Genomic DNA, 19,222 nt, shown 5'->3' on the forward strand with positions numbered 1-19,222 from the left:
CAAGACCAACGTGGACAGCTGCAGTCTCAAAACAGCACAAACTATGAACTTGATTTCATACACCTTTACACTGCTACCAGTTTCACAGTACTGTACAGTACTGTAGTATTATAGTTATTTACATAGTGTTGCATTGCAAGTTGCGAGCTCACAAAACAGCAGCTAGCCGTAGCACAGCAGATGCATCTTGGGAGACTTCCTGCAGAAAATAATATTTCTGGTAAAATAATCTGGAAATGTGAAACTGACTGCATTGTAAAAGTTTATAAAAGAGGATTTGCATGAATGACTTTAGGGACTGAAGTTGTTTTAAGACGACAGCAATCCACGTTAGGTCTCAGCCTCGGTCAGACTAATTAACAGCTCGCCAGTTTAGTCAGAAAAACTATTCTCCCAAAACTGAGCCACTTCAAAAAACTGCCTACAACAGAAAATATATTAAATGTTCACAACTAGATGGTTGAGAACAATTAATAGAACTAGAGATAGATCTGACATTTGTGGTGTATGTTTTAGTTTGACATTAAAAGTAAAAAATAAATGATTTTCCTTTATCCAGCTGATGTAGAACCACTTCCACTTTGCTGTGAAAGAATAATAAATACTAAAAATGTTAATCTCGACACTAACTACTGAAACTGGTTTGCCATTAATTACATAACTACGGTTCCAATATGGACCGCCAGAGTCTGCCAATAAACAATTAATATTTGCCACTACAGAAAAGAGTGTCTGTAAAATATAATAATGTCTTCTCTCTCTCTCGCCTTGTTCCAAAAATCGCTCAATCATCAGGAAGCCGTATTTGGTTAAAAACTCATTTAGAGACCGGATTATCCCAATCAGAAATCAGGGGAATCCCATCAAAATAATCTTGATGGTGCATAATTGATGCCAAGGGGACAATAAATCCAATCTGAGAGGGCTTTCGTTCAAACAAACAGCCCGAAACCCACTGACCCAATGACTTTAATCTTAGTTCACCAAGCCTGCATGGGTTTAGGCTACTTTTAGGGGAGGGTACACAGAGGACACATGAGCAAGCCTGTAATCTCCCAGTGAATGGCCCACATAATTTAAAATTCATCTCTAGCAAGCCATATGTTGCAGTTTTTTTAAAGTGGACATGTGAGCAGGGATTATTAACTTCATGTAAAGCTAATTTGTGTGCATAGAAAAACACAGTATTGTGATTCTGTTTCTATTTATTATTATTATTATTATTAATATTATTATTATTACATTGATTTTTGCAACACATAGTGCTGCATACTAAAGCCATTGTAAGTTATAGCTGTAAACCTCATATATTATTAATCATATTAACATATTGTCTTCTACCATTTTTGAACTACCTAAATAATGTCATCTTATTACAACCATTTATTTTTCCAATGCTTCATGACTGTCAGGAGACGATGCAGAGAGCCATGTTTCCCGTGCAACTTCTATGTAGAGACATATTGGTTTCAGATGCTTTTAGATCTATATTTCAGCTGTTCAAATGCTTCTGTCAAGGTATCCTCATCATGCAATGACATCATGCATTTCAATGTACACTCCACTGCACATAGATTTGTCTAGTTACTGTTGGTTTTTAGATTTTGTTTGGGCTTGAATTACTCACAGATGACAAAATCTGACCACAAAAGCAAATGGCAACACTTTAAAAGCTTTAATCCAACACTGAACACAATGTCTGGCCCTAATGGAGAAATAAACATCCTGTTGTGCTGGTTTGACTCAACTTGGTTATAAGAGTTCAGAATCATTGTGTCCATTAAACTTCATGTGACTGAGGAACTGATTAATAACGTCAGTCAACTCATTTTTCCCTCTCTCATCTGTCAGAATGAGGACTTCCTTAAACTATTTTCAACTATTTTTACCAACCCAAGTAACCAAAGCAAATACTGCTGCGTGGGTGGGTGAACTGTTGCAGACAGATGTTCTTGTGCTTGAAGTTTTAGATCAAGCATACAGAAGAGACAAATAAAAGGATCCGATTGCTCATTAGTCTTTTAAAGATATGTCCAGAAAAGGTGAAACTGCTGAATAAATGTGGGACAAATTAAGACTTAAAGGTGAATCACACATGTGATCCCAGAAAGTTATTTTAACACAGCTCTGTGCTTAAGTCCAACACTTTACACAAGCTGGGTAGTTAAAGCAGAATAAACACTGGTTATCTAAACTCCAAAACGTCTCTCTTGTGCTTCACCAGTCCTCGTGCCAAGCATGAAGAGAGAGGAGCAATTCAGGACAGGTAGAAAACAGATCAATGCAGCTGGACTCTGAGTCTCCGTGGAGCTGAAGTTTCCATCAAAACCTTATTTTTAGTTCCCGTATTGTCTGTAAAGGTTAGGTTTGTGTGGGATGAAATGAGCGAGGCAATGGGATCTTGAAGGATACTGTTACTGCAGATCTAAGGCGGGTTATGAAATGGACCACATCAAACAGATGAGCCACACACAAGAGGTCAGCAGCATTTCTGTGAATTCCAGTGAGTTTTGTTTTTTCTTTACAAAACTTCTTTCTTTGACCTAAACCTCAGCAACAAAATGCAGGACTGAAAATTGCTCTATGGCCTTGGTACAGAGGGGCCGCCTACACAAGGATAAAAAGGGTCATGTTTAGTTAATACGTAAAAGTTTTTCTTTCATTGTTTCAGCCTCGTGTCCACATTGAAATTAAAGATTAAAAGTCCAAAGTAAAAAAAAAAAAAAAAACCAAGTTCTAAAATAAACAATATCTAAAACGCCACCTTTGTGTTTACATGTAGACAGCCAAAACACTACTTATTGAAACTGAAATTACCAGTACTATGATGTCATAGCTCAACCTCCAGGTGGATAAAACAGTATACTAGTACTATACCTGCACTGTAGTTAAACAATAGTATAATATAAACTATTCAGTACTATCCAGTAGTAGAGTGTAACCAGTGTGTGCTGTCATTTCTAACTCGAACCTGGTGCCCGGCCAGGCACCTTTAATGTGCAGGCCAGGCCGGTGTCGGGCTTTTGATTGCGTCAGCGGATCCAATTATATGGAAACATGACTTGCCATACAATCACCAGTCGCATGTGGCCATTTGACCACGCACTGACCGGCCTTGAAAGAAGTTTAAAAAAAAGTTCAGTTAAGCTTCAGATGGGACTATACTGCCAGGTAGCGATCTATCAAAGCCCAAATGGACGATCATTCAACTGCTGCACTCAGCGGACGCACACAGACGATGACCCAAACAAGTGAGATCCCAAAATATCTGACATGTCAGAGCGGGGTCCGTGTATGAATAATGCAGAATGCAGGCAGAAGCAGGGATTTAATGTGCTTTGATGCCCATGAAAGGACAAACACTCCCTCAGCTCCGATCTTCTGCCCCCTTTTATTCAGCCGCACGCGTCCGCCGACCGTTAATAAAAATATAAGCAGTCATAGCTTAATTAAAAATGTTGGGGGGTGGGGGTGTTCAGGTTCAGTCCTGTAATTACTGTAGATTCGATGGGTCGGGTGGGGTTTGGAAATGATGGCTAAGGTCTGGGGCCGGGTCAGATTTTTTGGGACCGAATGCATCTCTAGTGTGCAAGCTTTTTAAGCATGCTCCACTTGGGCCATTTTTCGTGTTAGACATTTCTAGCAGTGATGTTGTGTTTACAAAGATATTTTGAAAAATGAAATAAAGAACATTTTGGAAAACCTGTTTCTTGTGGACAAGAAAGTATGTGGTCTCAGGGTTTGAATCGAATGCAACACCAAACAATCAGAAGCAGTAGATGGGTCTGGAGCAATAAGAAGACAGAAATATTCAGAAGGCTGATTGATAATATGGGAAACATTAATTTGTGTTTTGATTAAAGTATTACAAAATATCAATTGTAGTACTGGCATTTCCTGGTTGACCTATGCCAGGGAGATAGATGGGATACTATGAGGAAGAAAAACTAACATCTTGTCAGAACTTGTGGAGCAGAGTGTGGGCTGATGCTGATCAGAGATTTTCAGACTCCTCTGCAGCATTTTTAGGAGATGACGCTGTGGCTGCCAAACACTGCAGCTGTGTCTAGAGATGACTTCAGTTACACAGATGGCCAGAGTGCTGCTGGGGTTGACCAACCCTGGGTGCCAAAGCAGTGATTCAGCAGCACTGAAGGCTGATCGGAGGTTCATGCTCACAGAAGAGGAAGAGCGAAGCGAGTAGCAGAACGCAAACAGTGGATGAATTCTCCTGCCTCCTCGTGAATCTCAGCTCACGTGGAGCGGCAGTTTGTGATGATAAACAGTCACGCTCATTTGCTTCCTTTCTGTCTCAACTCACAGACCACTGGGCAGAAAGAAACCTTAAAAAGACAAATCGCTCTGAGGAGTGCGCCGATTCTAAATTTAGGTTTCCACAATCGACTGCTCATAATACAGATCCCTCAAGGCGTCCGAGCAAGTCAGTGATTTCCAAAGGACGACCCACTGCTCAACAAGAAACAGCCTCAGCAATTCACCTGTCTGAGTTTTAAAAGCTCGGCGTGTAATTTCTGTGTTAACAGACTGTAACACCATCCTCACAGGAATGTCACTCATGTCTCATGGCTGTGTGGGAGTTTTCTCACAGCACAGTTCACTGACAGCACTGCTGTCGCTCTACAAGCCCTTGACATTCACTGTAATGAGTAACATAGTAGCCAATTATTTACTTCAGACTTTTTTAGTGGGGGCTGGGTGAAAATGAAAAGCGATTGACAATATATAAATCTCTGGAGGTCATGATGAGCTGTCCAATGTGTTTTCGCTGCCAATCTCTTGCTCACATCAGCAACTCTGATTTTAACAATATAGAAAGAGATAAAATACGAGCTCTGTTAGAATGTAAGGAGGATGTTAATTTATTTTACCATTTCATGAGTGAAAAGTGTGAAAATGACAAATTTTAGCAGGAAAAGAGGAAAAGGCAGGTGAGAGGAATGCTAATGAGAGAGGCAGAGATGGAAGCTGCTTCTTGGCACACTGCCACAATGATTCACTGCGACTCACAGCAAACAGCAGTTGGGCTATTATTCACACACAGGCCTGGATAATTTCACACACAACACACACACAAATCCCATTTCCAATTCTAGCAGTGTGCCCTGCAGTCAGCTACACTGCAGCACCTCACACTTTGACCATGCTGAGGTTTGACTCTGTTCCATTTAGGAAACGAAGAGAAGGAGGTGAAAGCCTGGATGGGGGCTCCACCAGCGCAGCACGCATCGAACACAGGCCTTGCAATGAGCACCAATGGCAAGTAGCATCAGAGAGAAAAGAAAATAAGACAGCAAGGTCACAAATAATAATTTTGCCTCAAGTAGAGCAGCTGAACATTGTACTCATGAGACATAACAGGGCAGGAACCGCCTAAAAACCACCACGGAGCTGCACCACATGAAAGCTCTGTTATGATGCAGGCGAAGAAACAGAAAACAACACAAAGTGGTGATGTAGAGAGACGACAAACGCATACAAAAGCACAGCCTTTGTGTAATGCACAAATTACCGTACTTTTCGCCATACAAGTCGAACCTTTTTGCATAAATTTGCATGCCCTGAGACTTATATGGCAAAGCGACTTATTTATGTTTTTTCCCCATATCTATAATCCAATTTTTGGCTGAGATCTGACGATTTCATTCATTCTGACATGGAAAATATTGAACACTACCATTTTCAGCCACTAGAGGGCCCTTGAGAGATATGGCAAGCCAAGTGTCTCATTAATAGGTAAAAGTGGATATTAATGAGACACTTTGCTTGCCATACAAACCACCTTCGTCTCGCTCTGGAACTCCTGGAGCAATGGTCAAATCAGCTGCATTCGCCGTGCCGCCCAGGCGAAATGCAGCTGATTTGACCATTACAGTGCATTTATTAAGGAAAAGTTCATCTGAGACACAACTTTACTATAATGTCGAGCAAACAAATAATTGTTTTTAGTGTTAATCTTGTTAAATTCTTGTTAAAGTCCTCCCGTGCATGCTCCCACAGTTGCCATATGGTAGCCAATGGATTTTTGGCACAACACCGGCCCACGTTTCCGGGTGGTCAACGGTGACACATAATAGATGCGACTTATACGGCGAAGCGACGTATTTATGGATTTTTCCACCTTATTAGACATATTTGGACTGATGCGACGTGTACGGCGGCAAGTACTGTACTCTTATCTTAATGACTCTTCACATGAAGGTTTCATAAAATAAGATCAGGAGAGCATAATTGGACTCAGAAACACAAATGTGCTGAAGACATTCTCCCTACTTTATAGACGGTTGCAGTGATTCAGCACTAGCTGTAGCATTGTCTCAGCTCTTCTAAGGGAAAATACACATTTTATTGTGTGTCATCAGACTTTGGTCAAATTAGACTCCATACTTAAAGATGACGCTAAATGATTTTCGTTATACGTTTACAAAAGAAGGAACTGTGAGAAAACAGAAGGCAACTATGTGACATTTTCCGGTCTGTTTCAGACTTTGTTGTGGGTGTTCACTGACAGGCTGCTGCATTAGTGAAGAATAAAAATAGTTATTACGCCCACAGTGGAGAGCTGAAGAATCAGTAATCACAGTTTTTCGTAGCTTTCAGCATAAAAATAAAAACATTATGCAACCAAGGTAATAGGATGAGAATTTCACAATACTCAGGAGGGAAAAGAAAGTCAAGTTTAGGAACACAATATTATTCAAAAACAGACTCTGGCAGAGTTGAGCATTTTCTGAGGTTTGTTTTGACTTGTGTCGAGGTTTCCGTGTGAAAATTTTAAATAAAAAGTATGTTTTGCTTGTGTGCGTATAGCACAATGTTTAAAATGTTTGTTTTCAGTCTTCAATCTGAGGATTCTTAATCCTAAGGAAGCATCTGTTTATCGCTGACTGATGAATCCATTGTTCAGCCTCTACAGTACGAAGGAAAGCCTCATGGTCTCAGGGGAGAGCAGAAATTCAATAGGCCCCTCTACACGGCACCATCAAAGGACGTCTGAGCTGGAATCTGGTTTCTTTATATCACTTTTCATGCGGCAGCGTGCGTTAACAGCACCAGCTCTGTGCCTTCACAACCACCGCCATTTGCAATGCAAAAGACGGCCTTATCTGTTGGCTGCTTGTAGTCGGTCGTTCGGTTCCCGCTTTCTGCCGGGCAATCTGTCTGGATGTGATCTCCCAGGTCCACGCGCCGGCACCCCAGGGGAACAGCCGTTGTTATGGTTACTAGGCCAATTACAGTGACAGAGAGAGGCGGTCAGTCAAGGCAAAGCACGGGTGTGCAGATGGCTATATGAGCTCAGCTAACACGGCCAGCTCTCCTCCCCTGCACACTGACAGCCGTTACCATGTCCGCCTCCAATCTGAGATTACACTACACACAAACACCAGTTTTTATTGTCTGTATCGCTTTCTTGATTTTTGATTCAACTCACATAAAGGCTAACGAGCGGTGAATCTATTATTTTTCTTAAAGGGTTTGTAGACCATTTCCCAAAAGACAATACTCCCTGTGGAACCGTCACATACAATTTCCACAGTGGGGACACCTCTGACATTAATCACCAACAGGAAGAGCAGCTGGGGCCATGTGCACACGTAAATACAAATAAATTAATACATTATACATCTCAGACAAACTGACATGCAACCGTGTTTCGATAAGGTCAAATGTCACGTTTGAAACAGGAAGAAAGACAAAGCTATATTAAAATTTGGATCCAGTTTCTTCATATTTACTGAAGGGGTTTTTCATTGGGTCATTATAAAACTAATGTTGTATTCAAGCTCTCATGCATTTCCTCCTAAACATCCTGGACTCTTATTTGTGCTGAGACATTTTTAATCAATCAGGGTTTCGCATTGACAGAATGGAGGCGGATTTGAAGAACCCTCATTTGCATTATTGCTCTCAATTTTGAATTTAAGAAGCATGACATATATTCCACTTGAACACTACGATTCAGCATTTTGGATTCGCCCCATCACCCCTGTACATTCATTACATTATCCCTTATTTGCAATAGTGTGTTTGATTCTGATTTCAAGTCTGTATAATCTTGCCAGCTCTAACCTCAACATCCAGCATGGCTGCCATTACAAAGTGGAGGTAGCTGCAGTAATGTTGAATTAAATAAATACATTTCATCATATAGGGGCAGCACTGTGGCGCAACTGGTAGAGCTGCTGCCTCTCAGCGAGCAGGTCCTTGGTTCAAACCCCGGTCCAGGGGCCTTTCTGGGTGGAGTTTGCATGTTCTCTCCGTGCATGCGTGGGTTTTCTCCAGGTACTCCAGTTTCCTCCCACAGACCAAAAACATGCATGTTAGACTGATTGGTAACTCTGAATTGTCCCTAGGTGAGAGTGAGAGAGTGAATGGTTGTTTGTCTCGTTTGTCTCTATGTGGCCCTGTGATGGACTTGTGACCCGTCCAGGGTGTACCCCGCCCCTCGCACAGTGATTGCTGGACATGGGCACCAGCGACCCCCGTTACCCAAAATGGAACAAACGGGTAAAGATAATGGATGGATTTCATCATATATTTACTCAAATAAGCCACTCTGAGGACAAGAAGATTTTTAACTGGTCTTTACTTGGAAGGGTAGAGTTCACACACAGGCTTACACCGATGTTCAAAAAGTTCCATCCTCAAGACCATGGTCGTGAAGATCTGCAACCTGACAGTGAGGCAGGAAGTGCTTTTACAAAGCTCATCAGTCACTGGTGACCTTGGTCTGCCAGCTGTATACACAGGCTCAAATCTGCTCCTCTCTGAGCAGACAACAAGAACTCTCTGACCCCAGACACTTCACATACATGGTCCAACATTAAACATCCATAAACCTTTACCTAAATTTCCCTGACAAGTAAAAAAATTTACACATTTATTTGCACTTCTGTCAGTTTGTATCTCAATTAATCAGTCCCACACATATTAGTGAACATTTTGCTACACTGCTTAAATGCATCAAATTCAGGGAAATGCAATGTAATCAGATTGCATTGCTAATATTAGTTAGCATGATCGATGAACACAATCATTTGAAAACCTTACTGATTTAACTTGGAAACCAGAGCACAGAGGCACGGTGGCTCAGTTGATAGAGCAGACACCTCTCAGTGAGAAGGTCGCTGGAGCAAATCATGACCAGGGGCCTTTCTGAGTGGAGTTTGCATGTTCTCTCCGTGCATGTGCGAGTTTCCTCCCACAGACCAAAAACTTGCATGTTAGTCTGACTGGTGACTCTAAATTGTCTCTAGGTGTGAGTGAGAGAGTGAATGGTTGTTTGTCCTGTTTGTCTCTATGTGTCCCTGTGATGGACTGGGGACCTGTCCAGGGTGTCCCCGGCTTCTCACACAGTGAAAGCTGGACATGGACACCAGTGACCCCCGTGACTGGAAAGGAAAAAGCAGATAAAAGATGGATGGATGGAACTGGAGCACATTTAAGTTTGATGCGACGTCATTCCCAGATCTGAGCTTCTACTTCTAAGGTAAATGAATTAGAGCATAACTCCCTTTTTTCCCCACTTCATTCACATTCCAAACCAGATTGATGGAAGGGGTTCTCCCCCAGCTGCTGACCAAATAGGCACTAATGACCTTATTTGTCCTGTGAATGTTCATACCCCAGCACTGAGGCAATATCTTGGGCCAGTTTGCAAATAAGGTGCTGATTTCTTGACCTGCATCTGAATTACAGTACATCTGTGTTGCATGAAGCACTGTTGCTTATACACAATGTGCTGTTTGCAACTAACTTCACGAGTTCTTTGACAACAGTTCATCCAACTTAAAAAAACACAACAACTATGAACAATAAACCAAAATACAATGTTCTTAATTAAACAGTGAACATAATCAGCTTGTCTAGCAAGACCTAACAGTTAAAAAAGAAATACATTATTTCTTACATACAGTATAAATGTGTAATACCAGACTTTCAAACTCATTAGGAACCCTCATTTGTCCTCACATCTACAAAAACAAGCTGGTTCCCACAGGAAATCCATGCACTGCACAGTGCCCCTTCATTCCCCAGTCTGTTTTCTCAAGGACCCCTGAGAGTCTGGCTAAAATCCAATTATATGACCCCACCTCCTTCTGCGTCTCCACCTCCAAATGTTGTTAATGCTGTACAGTATGGACCGTGTCTGACTTCTTCCTCTTTATTTACCAGATCTCTTCTGATCAGCTACGCCTGAGAGCTTCAACGTGGAGTGACCCACGGAAACAGACCTGCGAGTCTGTTTACAATGGGGAGAGCAGCTAGATGAGGAGGGGGAAGGGATGAAGGTGGCAGGGGGTGGATGTAATGTGTTAGGAAGAATGTAGACATACTGCTGTTTTCTGATTGCACAGTGGCGTTGAAGCAAAAGGAACCCCCGGGGCGAAAGGACAACCCTTTGAAACTGTTCTTGCCGATGTCTGAATAGACGGTCTATTAAATCGAGACGCTTAAGAAAATTTGCCCTCTGGTTTAATTACTTCAGGTCACAAAGGACACTACTGTTCAAATCACCGTATAAACATGAAGAAACTGTGTGGAACTAGAGGATGAGGCAGAACGTAATCACATCATCAGAAAGCAACATCTGTTTAGCCTCAAATTAAAGGATGGTCTGGGACTTTGCGGGGGACTGCAGAGAAGCAAATTTAGACAAAACTCTTTAGTTGTGGGAGAAAGTGGGTGGAGCATGTCAGACCCTTCAAATCTGTCCATCTGAGGGTAGGGTGGGGCTCAAACACACCATCTGTCTACTTGCAACTACCCCAAGTTTATTTATTCTGGCCATACACAGAGCACCCTTAATCATTTGGTTCTGAAGGAAAAGTTCATACTAAACTCAACTTAAAAAATGTCCTTTAGCAAGCCCACCAGAACGTACCACAACTATCCCAAAGTCCAGGATCAGGATGGACCTTAAATGTGAACAACAGCACATCTCTGGTCTCTTGCTGTCATTAGATGAAAGACAACTTTAAAGAACTTCTCAAACAAACATTTATGCAAGTTTAAACTAGTTTCAGTAGATCTAAAGTATGTGTTTAAAGACAGATTAGATATTTTAAAATAGGGACTCTGTGAATGGCTATTACCATATAATGTACCTGTTAAGGATAGCTTGTTGAAAATCTTCTTTTTGGAGAAATAGAATTTCATTCTCACCAGATTTCGAGTCAATGTCTGGCCTGAGCAAGGTCAAGACCTAAAGCGATAGCTGCCGTCTTAAAACAACTCCAATTTCCACATTTTCACATTTTTCTGTGCCAACAATAGTTGATAAATCTTTACGCCACTGACATTTTGCTTAAAGTAGCGATGGCTACACGGCACTTTCAGCTGCATCAAAAGTGCTAAAGCTAGCTGCTGCCGTCGCCATTCTAATCCCACAAAATGCTATGTAAATAATCCATCCATCCATCCATTATCTTTACCCGTTTATTCCATTTTTGGTCACGGGGGTCGCTGGTGCCCATGTCCAGCAATCACTGTGCGAGGGGCGGGGTACACCCTGGACGGGTCGCAAGTCCATCACAGGGACACATAGAGACAAACGAGACAAACAACCATTCACTCTCTCACTCACACCTAGGGACAATTCAGAGTTACCAATCAGCCTAACATGCATGTTTTTGGTCTGTGGGAGGAAACCGGAGTACCCGGAGAAAACCCACGCATGCACGAAGAGAACATGCAAACTCCACCCAGAAAGGCCCCTGGACCGGGGTTTGAACCAAGGACCTGCTCGCTGAGAGGCAGCAGCTCTACCAGTTGCGCCACCGTGCTGCCCATGTAAATAATCGTGAAACATAAAATCAAATCAATTGTTTTTTATATAGCACATTTAAAAACAAATGCTGGCCAAATTGCTGCACACAAAACAATTAAAAAATAATACTAAACCCAAGAGACCACAAAAACAAAGCAAATAGAAAGCAAGCAGGGTTCTATATTCGGTCCTCTTTTATTCATAATTTTTATATATTTATATATAAATATATAAAAATTATAAATATTTATATATATTTTGGGGCGGCTGTGGCCGAGTGGTTAGAGCAGTCGTCCTCCAATGCGAGAGTTGGGGGTTCGAATCCACCAGCAGTCACATGTCGAAGTGTCCCTGGGCAAGACACTGAGCCCCTCATAGCCTCTGATGTGTGTCCCATCATGAATGTGATCTAAAGCACTGATCAGTCTCTTTAGAATGATTTGTTCAATTAGCTTAGTAGCGATCTAGTAGAGTGCTGTATGAATGGGTAAATGAGGCACAGATTGTAGTGTAAAGCGCTTTGAGTATCTTGAAATACAATAGAAAGGCGCTATATTAGTACAGTCCATTTACCATATACAGTAAATGAATTGGGACAGAATGTGTCTGATGCTAATTTGCATTTTTACGCAGATGACAGTTATTTATTGCACTGGATCTACTCTTACTTAAGCTATTGAATTATTACAAAAAGACTTTGCTGCTATCTAATGCTCTTTATTAAATTAAAAACTCGTCCATAATGCAGATAAAACTAAATTGATGTACTTTTCCAGATCCAGCGGTCCACAAAAGATCCCCTCTGTGTTCTCCTGCAGTGAAAATGAAATAGAGTTGGTTCACACATATAAATATTTGGGCATTTTGATTGATGATTCCCTCACTTTCAACCCCCATGTGGAAAGTCTTGTAAAAAGGCTAAAACTAAAGCTGGACTTTTATTTTCAAAACGAGTGGTGTTTTTCATATGCTGATAAAAAGCGGCTTGTCTCTGCAACTTTTGTGTCTGTGTTGGACTACGGAGGTTTTCTGTATATGATTGCTTCCTCACAATGTCTTAAGATGCTTGACTCTGTCTACCTCTCTTCTCTGAGGTTCATTACAAACTGCAACATGTCGACACACCATTGTGATTTATACTCACAGGTGGGATGGTCTGGCTGTCTGAAGGAACTCCCATTGGTTAACTTTTATTTACAAGGCACTGCCGGCCTATATTTGTACTGCCATTGCAGTGAGAAACGTTGACTCTTATACTTTTCGCTCACACGATTTGCTGCTTCTTTCTGTCCCTTTTGCTCGGACTGAATTGGGTAAGAAGGCTTCCATTCACTCTGCGCCCTTGGAACTACAAGAAACTCTGAAACTGACTGAATTCATCTCATTCAGTGCTTTTGCATCCAAACTAAAACTTCTTGAGGCCAATTTAATGACATGCACCTGATTTTATAGCTAGCTTGTTTTATAGCACCTGTTTTTAATAGCTTGACATTTTCTTTTAACGGCGTAATTTTTTTGTGTTGTATTTGTTGCTGCCTCTTGGCCAGGTCTCCCTTGGAAAAGAGGTTTTTAATCTCAGTGGGATTTTATCCTGGTAAAATAAAGGTTAAATAAAAATAAATAAATAAAGACAAATACAAATGTGATAAAACATCAAATGAAACCATTACGGTAATATAATGAAAAAAAGAGTCAAATGTCCAGTGTCCAGTTATAATAAAGCCAGTGAGAACAAATGTGCTTACAGATGAGATGATGATACGAAGGGGCAGCTGGTTCTACAGTTCAGGAGCTACAGCTGGAAAGGCCCGATCACCTCTGTGGACCAGCCTGGACTTCAGGACAACTTAAACATTAGATGCAAGGGATGTGGAGGACATATAAGCCTGCAGGAGGTTAGACACCTGCACCTTTAAGGCCTTAAGTTCATCAATTAACTTTTAATCAACTCTAAAAAAAAACAATGCCTGCAATGAAAATGTTTATAAAACAGTATTTGCATTAATTATTATAAAATGTTGGGTATTGGGTTTGTTTTAAGATGGCAGCCATGAGTTTTGGTCTCAGTCTCACTCAGACGATTAGTCAACTCGTCAGATTTAAACTCCCTTTTTTCCCAAACTGAGGTCATTCAAAGAGTCATCTCAAACAGATAACATATTAATTGTTCAGAACTTTTCCACAGATCTACATTTCAAAAAAATCTGAAATGTCACTTTATTTATTTATTGTTAATAAACAAACAGATTTGATTTAATTCATCCTAAAACAAGTATGACACAGTTGTAGTGGACTAATAATCTATACACTGAATAAATGTTTAAGCTACCACAGCACAACAGTCCAGTTTATTCCTCTCATACAAAAAGCAGAACATAGTGACAGTGCTTTAAAAAAAATAAAAATAAAGGATGACTTGCTTTATGAATAACATGTGGTCACATCCTCTTGATACAGTAAAGATATCCAGACGGAGCCATATTTCTACTTCCTGTCCGCTATAAAGGGACTCCTCGCCCGTAAACAGGATGTAGGGGAAGGAGATTATCAACTTCAGTTCAATTGAAGGAAGAAAAAAGGTTTAAACAAGAGCTAAGTAAGACTCCTCGTGATTAAGACTGGACTGAGGAAAGGGTTTTAATGAAACAAACTGTAAACAAATAAGAGACTTTCATCACGCTTTAGATAAGGGTGCCATTATGGCGTTCACGTTGCTTGGACGAGCTACAACGATAAGAAAGTTCTGTGGGCAATCTGATACACGCCACAGACTTCATCTACGGTCTCTCTTTAAAGAGTGATGCAGGTGGAGTTCATAACAATCCCAAAGCTTTGCTCTGCCTCCACACGCTGCTGATTCATTCTTTTATGTAACTTACCACAAATGAATGTGATCATGCAGTGAACTAGAAGACGACGAGCTCTTAAAGCAAGAGGAGCGTGTGTTTGAACAGGAGAGCAGAGCGTCGTCCACAGACAACAGCACGTGGCATAGAAAAAGATTCAAAAGACCAGCTAGTCTTCGTAGAAAAGATCAATAGGACGAAAGTTAGAATTCTAACAAAAAAATGCATCACATGCTTAATCAGTATAAAATATAAAACTTCACATGTGCATCTCAAAAAGTTAGAATGTCGTGAAAACGTTCAATTTCTTTTGTCAGTCATTTCAGAAAGTGAAACTCATATTACATAGATTCATTACACAGAGTGGAATATATTTCTTGTAATTTTGATGATTATGGCTTACAATTAATGAAAAAATAAATAAATTCTGTGTCTCAGAAAATGAGAATATTTCATAGCCAGCTTTTGGTACCTCTGGCAGTGTGGGCAGGAGGAGCCGAGTCCTGCTGCAAAACGAAATCAGCATCTAATCAGTATGAAACTTAGAAGGCGAACTGGAGAACGACCTTTGTCTGAGAGCACAGTGTGGTTTTGTTGGAGACAGTCTGCTACTCTGCTTTTAGCCTGATCCAGTCCTAGTCTTCAGTAACTGGATTACAGAACCACGGCCCTGCTGGGCTGCCACCATGCTCCTCTGACTAATTGAATTCTCATGCAATTCTTAAAAACTGCATTTGTTCTAACTAATCTAGTGTCACAGGTACTCAAAATCTTTTTTTCTGCATGTCTAATGATTATACTAAAAAAAACCAGCTTGGCAGCCGCTGCAGTGAGCTCATGAACCAGACATGGTAGAACAGTCTTACTGACAGTCTCTCCCAAAAAGCATGCACAGTACCCGTCTCTGGCTACTGAAGCTGCTAATAAGTGAGGCTGGGCCTGGCAGACTCCCAGACTGCCGTAAACCCTGCACATAGTGACTGGGATTAATCCTCTTAAGCCCAGAGGGTAGAGGATTTGGGACTTTATTTAGGGCCATTTAGAAAAAAAAAACCTTAACTGCAGGCTCACTATTCTGCAAAATAAATCATGAGTAAAAAGCCACAATGAAATACCTCAAACAATACTGAAAGGCTTAACAAATCCTGATGTGGTGATATAAGTGAACACAGATCGAATGACACTGATGGGACAATGAACGAATAAAAGCCTAACGAGGACATTAGGTTAGGAGAAACAAGTGAATCAAAAAGAAAACATGAAACACAGACGTGAACAGCTGCTGATCATATGTAGCTCCTTGTTGAAGCAACACCAGAAAAGGTGAAAGACTTTTTGACTCTTTAAATAAAAGCACAGATGGGCCCACTGATGAACAACAAGGACACTGGGATTTGTCTTTTAGTGGTTTTTCTATTTTGAAAGGGACAAAAGTAACCAGTCCTTTCAACTGGATCCGCGACAGAAAGCCTCCCCGCAGTCTCCTTTGTCAAACGCAGCGCTCCGCAGCCATTTAACCATCTCTACATCTGTGGCACTCAGGGCTAGTTAACCTTGAAGGGCTGAGCCACACAAATGGCTACAGGGACAAGTGCGCAGGGTAAAGTAAAAGCCTGTTAGATGGGACCTTAAAAATAAAGAATAAATGTGCTGTTTTTGGAAAGATCATACCTGTGCTCATCTTATGACATTCTCAAGAACTGGAAAAAGCCCTGCACAGCAAGCATCATGAGCCTGTACACCCCTCTGAGCTGCCTTAGCTGGAGGTGCGGCACATATCGCCATCTGTGATTGGCCGAAATGCAGCATGTGACCAAAAATTGATGAAACACCACCTTCGGGTCTTACACGACTGGAGCACGGTGCGTCATTATGAGCTGCTGTCAGAAGCCGCAGTCCGCAGCTAAAGCCCACGCAGCTCAGTCTCTAATAGCTAAATTAGCAACAAAAGTATCATTGATCATTGCAGAATGCATGATGGATCAGGAAAGTGGTCCTAATCATTCTCGCAGTTTGTATCTGCAGGAAGTGGCACAAGGGCAGTGGACCAAGTGACTCGCGTTCTGTTAAATGTAGCAGAGCGATCTCTTTAGGAATACTGCAGATGTGGACTAAAAGGCAGCTGACACCACATGAATGCAAATGTGTCATTTGAAGAAAGGGCATTAGAAGAAAGATGGAGCATTGAGGGACTGCGGCATATTCCGAAAGCCAGAAATCATCAATACACAAGCCAGGGTTAGGAAGTGTCCAAACGAGAGGAAAAAACCGTCTGCGCTGTAAATATACTACAAACATCATCAGAAGTACTGTGAATGCATTCATCCAGTTCATCCGAGCCCTTTGAACGCTACCTAAGACCGTCCATCAGGGTTTATCTGCAGCACCTGCTGAGGAGGCAGGACGGCACCGAGCAGAGCTGTTCCTAAGCAACAGAAAAATCACAGCATTCCTCCATCTTCCTGCCTCAAGAGCAGAATGGGTGGTGGTGGTGGTATACGAGTGTGTTGTGGGATGGGGGGGGGGACTGTCTAAACAGCAAAGGTTTGCCTACTGTCATGTTGATTTCTGACTGATTGTTACATGCAGCAGATATAAAGTGTGGGCATTTAAAACATTATGAACACTCACACAAATCCCAGTGGTTTTCTTTTGTCGTGTGTTTGTGCATGCCAGTAAGCAAGAGAAGAGATTTAGAGTCTGTAGGAAGGATTGAGTGTTAAGCAGCTCTGTAGCTCTCAAGACAAAAGAGCAGCAGAGTCCAAACATCACTGCCATCAGTGTCAACAGTGTCTGTGTAGCATGACGTCTACACCTGACTGCAGATATACCTTGAATTTTATTTTGGTCACAGCTGCCAACAACCTTACTGGCCACTTTGACCCATAAACTATCAAACCCATGAACAATGAGACCAAGTTTTGCATGAAAACCATTCAGCTTTTGCAAAACTTTTCCTACATTTCCCGTTTGCGATATTCTTCCTCCTAACAACTCGATGTCTTCTTGCAGACAATGAAGAGGAAGTGGAGAGAAAAGTTGGACGGACGTGTTTGTATTTCTCTTGTGATAACATCCCTCTTGCCCTTGGTGGCCATCTTTGGGGTTATAGTGGGATAGAGGATTATAAATGTGCTCTACCAGAGGTTCACATCAAATGTGGAACTAATGCAACCCCACCATGTGTGGTAGCTTCCAGCTAACACTGGAATTTATTACAACACAGAAGGGGCTCCGTTCTGTTAGAAGCTGATAATCACAATCAAAATATAAAAGAGACCAAGCTGAATATTTAGTCCAAGTCTAAGTGGGGAAAAGATCCTCACTTTTAGACTTCTTCTTTACTGCCATGTCTACTCTTCTAGCCCACCAGTTTCTTTCTTTTTAGAGCCTTCTTGTTGTCATTCCCCTGCGACAGAGAAAAATCTGCTGCCAAGATATTGCATGGGAAAGCTGAACAAGGGAGAGGGCCACCGGAAGGCCGAGACAAGCAGAAGGAACAAAGGGGCTGGAAAACATTTCCATGTCTCTCAAAAACCCATGAGGCGAAAGCAGACTACTGGCAAAGAACGAGGGGGTGTACACCAGAGTCCTCTCATCAGCCAGGCTTTGCTAGCTCTGAGACGACTCAGAAAGAAATCACACATCAGACGAGGATGTGAACAACACATGAACAAGCCAGCTGGAATTAGCTGGGTTTTTTTTTTCCTGTGACAGTGGGTAGAGAAAGAAATAAAAGAAAGCAACATTTGATGGTCACTTCTGTCTGCTTTAAAGTCAGTTTATCTCCATCTAAATCACAGAAAAGAAACAAATTGTTGCTCCGGAAGAGAACTGGATGCGTCACTCGGCAGAGGAGGAATAAGTCAGACCACTGTTGAGAAAAACAGACATCCTTTATCTGACTCTCAAGGCCTGCTGCGCCGTAACCATCCGCTCAACATTCTTTCCATTCCCACAATGGTCATAAACTCTCTTGCCTCATCTGCAGTTTGTGCACTTCTAAAAGCGGGAAGGTTTAAATTCAAACATGCTCCCGCCCGTTTCAACCGAACTAGAAAGTCTTGTTTCCTAGCCCAGAGTGAGCGCAGACGTTAAAAGCATCACTCTAACAGCCACGACGTGTAAATGTGGATGTCTAAACGATACAACAAGAAAAATAACACAAGCAATGACCTCGTTTTGATTTCTACATCAAACAGCATATTTTTGATCATATCAGGGCAGTGGGTATGTCTCCTTGCTTGTGGAAACACACCAGGCTTATGTGTGAGGCAGAGAACTGTCTTGAAGAAAGGGTATTTGGAGCTGCATAAATAAATAAAGGTAGCAGAGTAATGGGGGACTTCCTGAGCACAGAGGTGGTGTGGGTGCAGGGATGCCCACAGTTAAGAGCATCCCTTCCTCCTCCTTGCATTTTTGGCCTTGTGGAATGAACTGATGTCTGCTCAAATGTGATCCAGTTCAGTTCAATTCAGTTTATTTCTAAAACACCAAGTCACAACAGAAGTAATCTCAGGGCACTAATATATATATATATATATATATATATATATATATATATATATATATATATATATATATATAT

The 19,222-nt window shown here is 41.5% G+C and overlaps 1 protein-coding gene across 1 annotated transcript in view; it reads right to left on the minus strand.

Annotated features, from left to right (window-relative positions):
• zgc:171572 (protein bicaudal D homolog 2) overlaps nucleotides 1-19,222 on the minus strand; it is a 48,817-nt gene that overhangs the window by 28,138 nt on the left and 1,457 nt on the right. The gene's annotated exons all lie outside the window — the stretch shown is intronic.

The sequence above is a fragment of the Nematolebias whitei genome, chromosome 11, assembly GCF_014905685.2.
Source record: "Nematolebias whitei isolate Nwh7 chromosome 11, NemWhi1, whole genome shotgun sequence".
Taxonomy (NCBI): domain Eukaryota; kingdom Metazoa; phylum Chordata; class Actinopteri; order Cyprinodontiformes; family Rivulidae; genus Nematolebias; species Nematolebias whitei.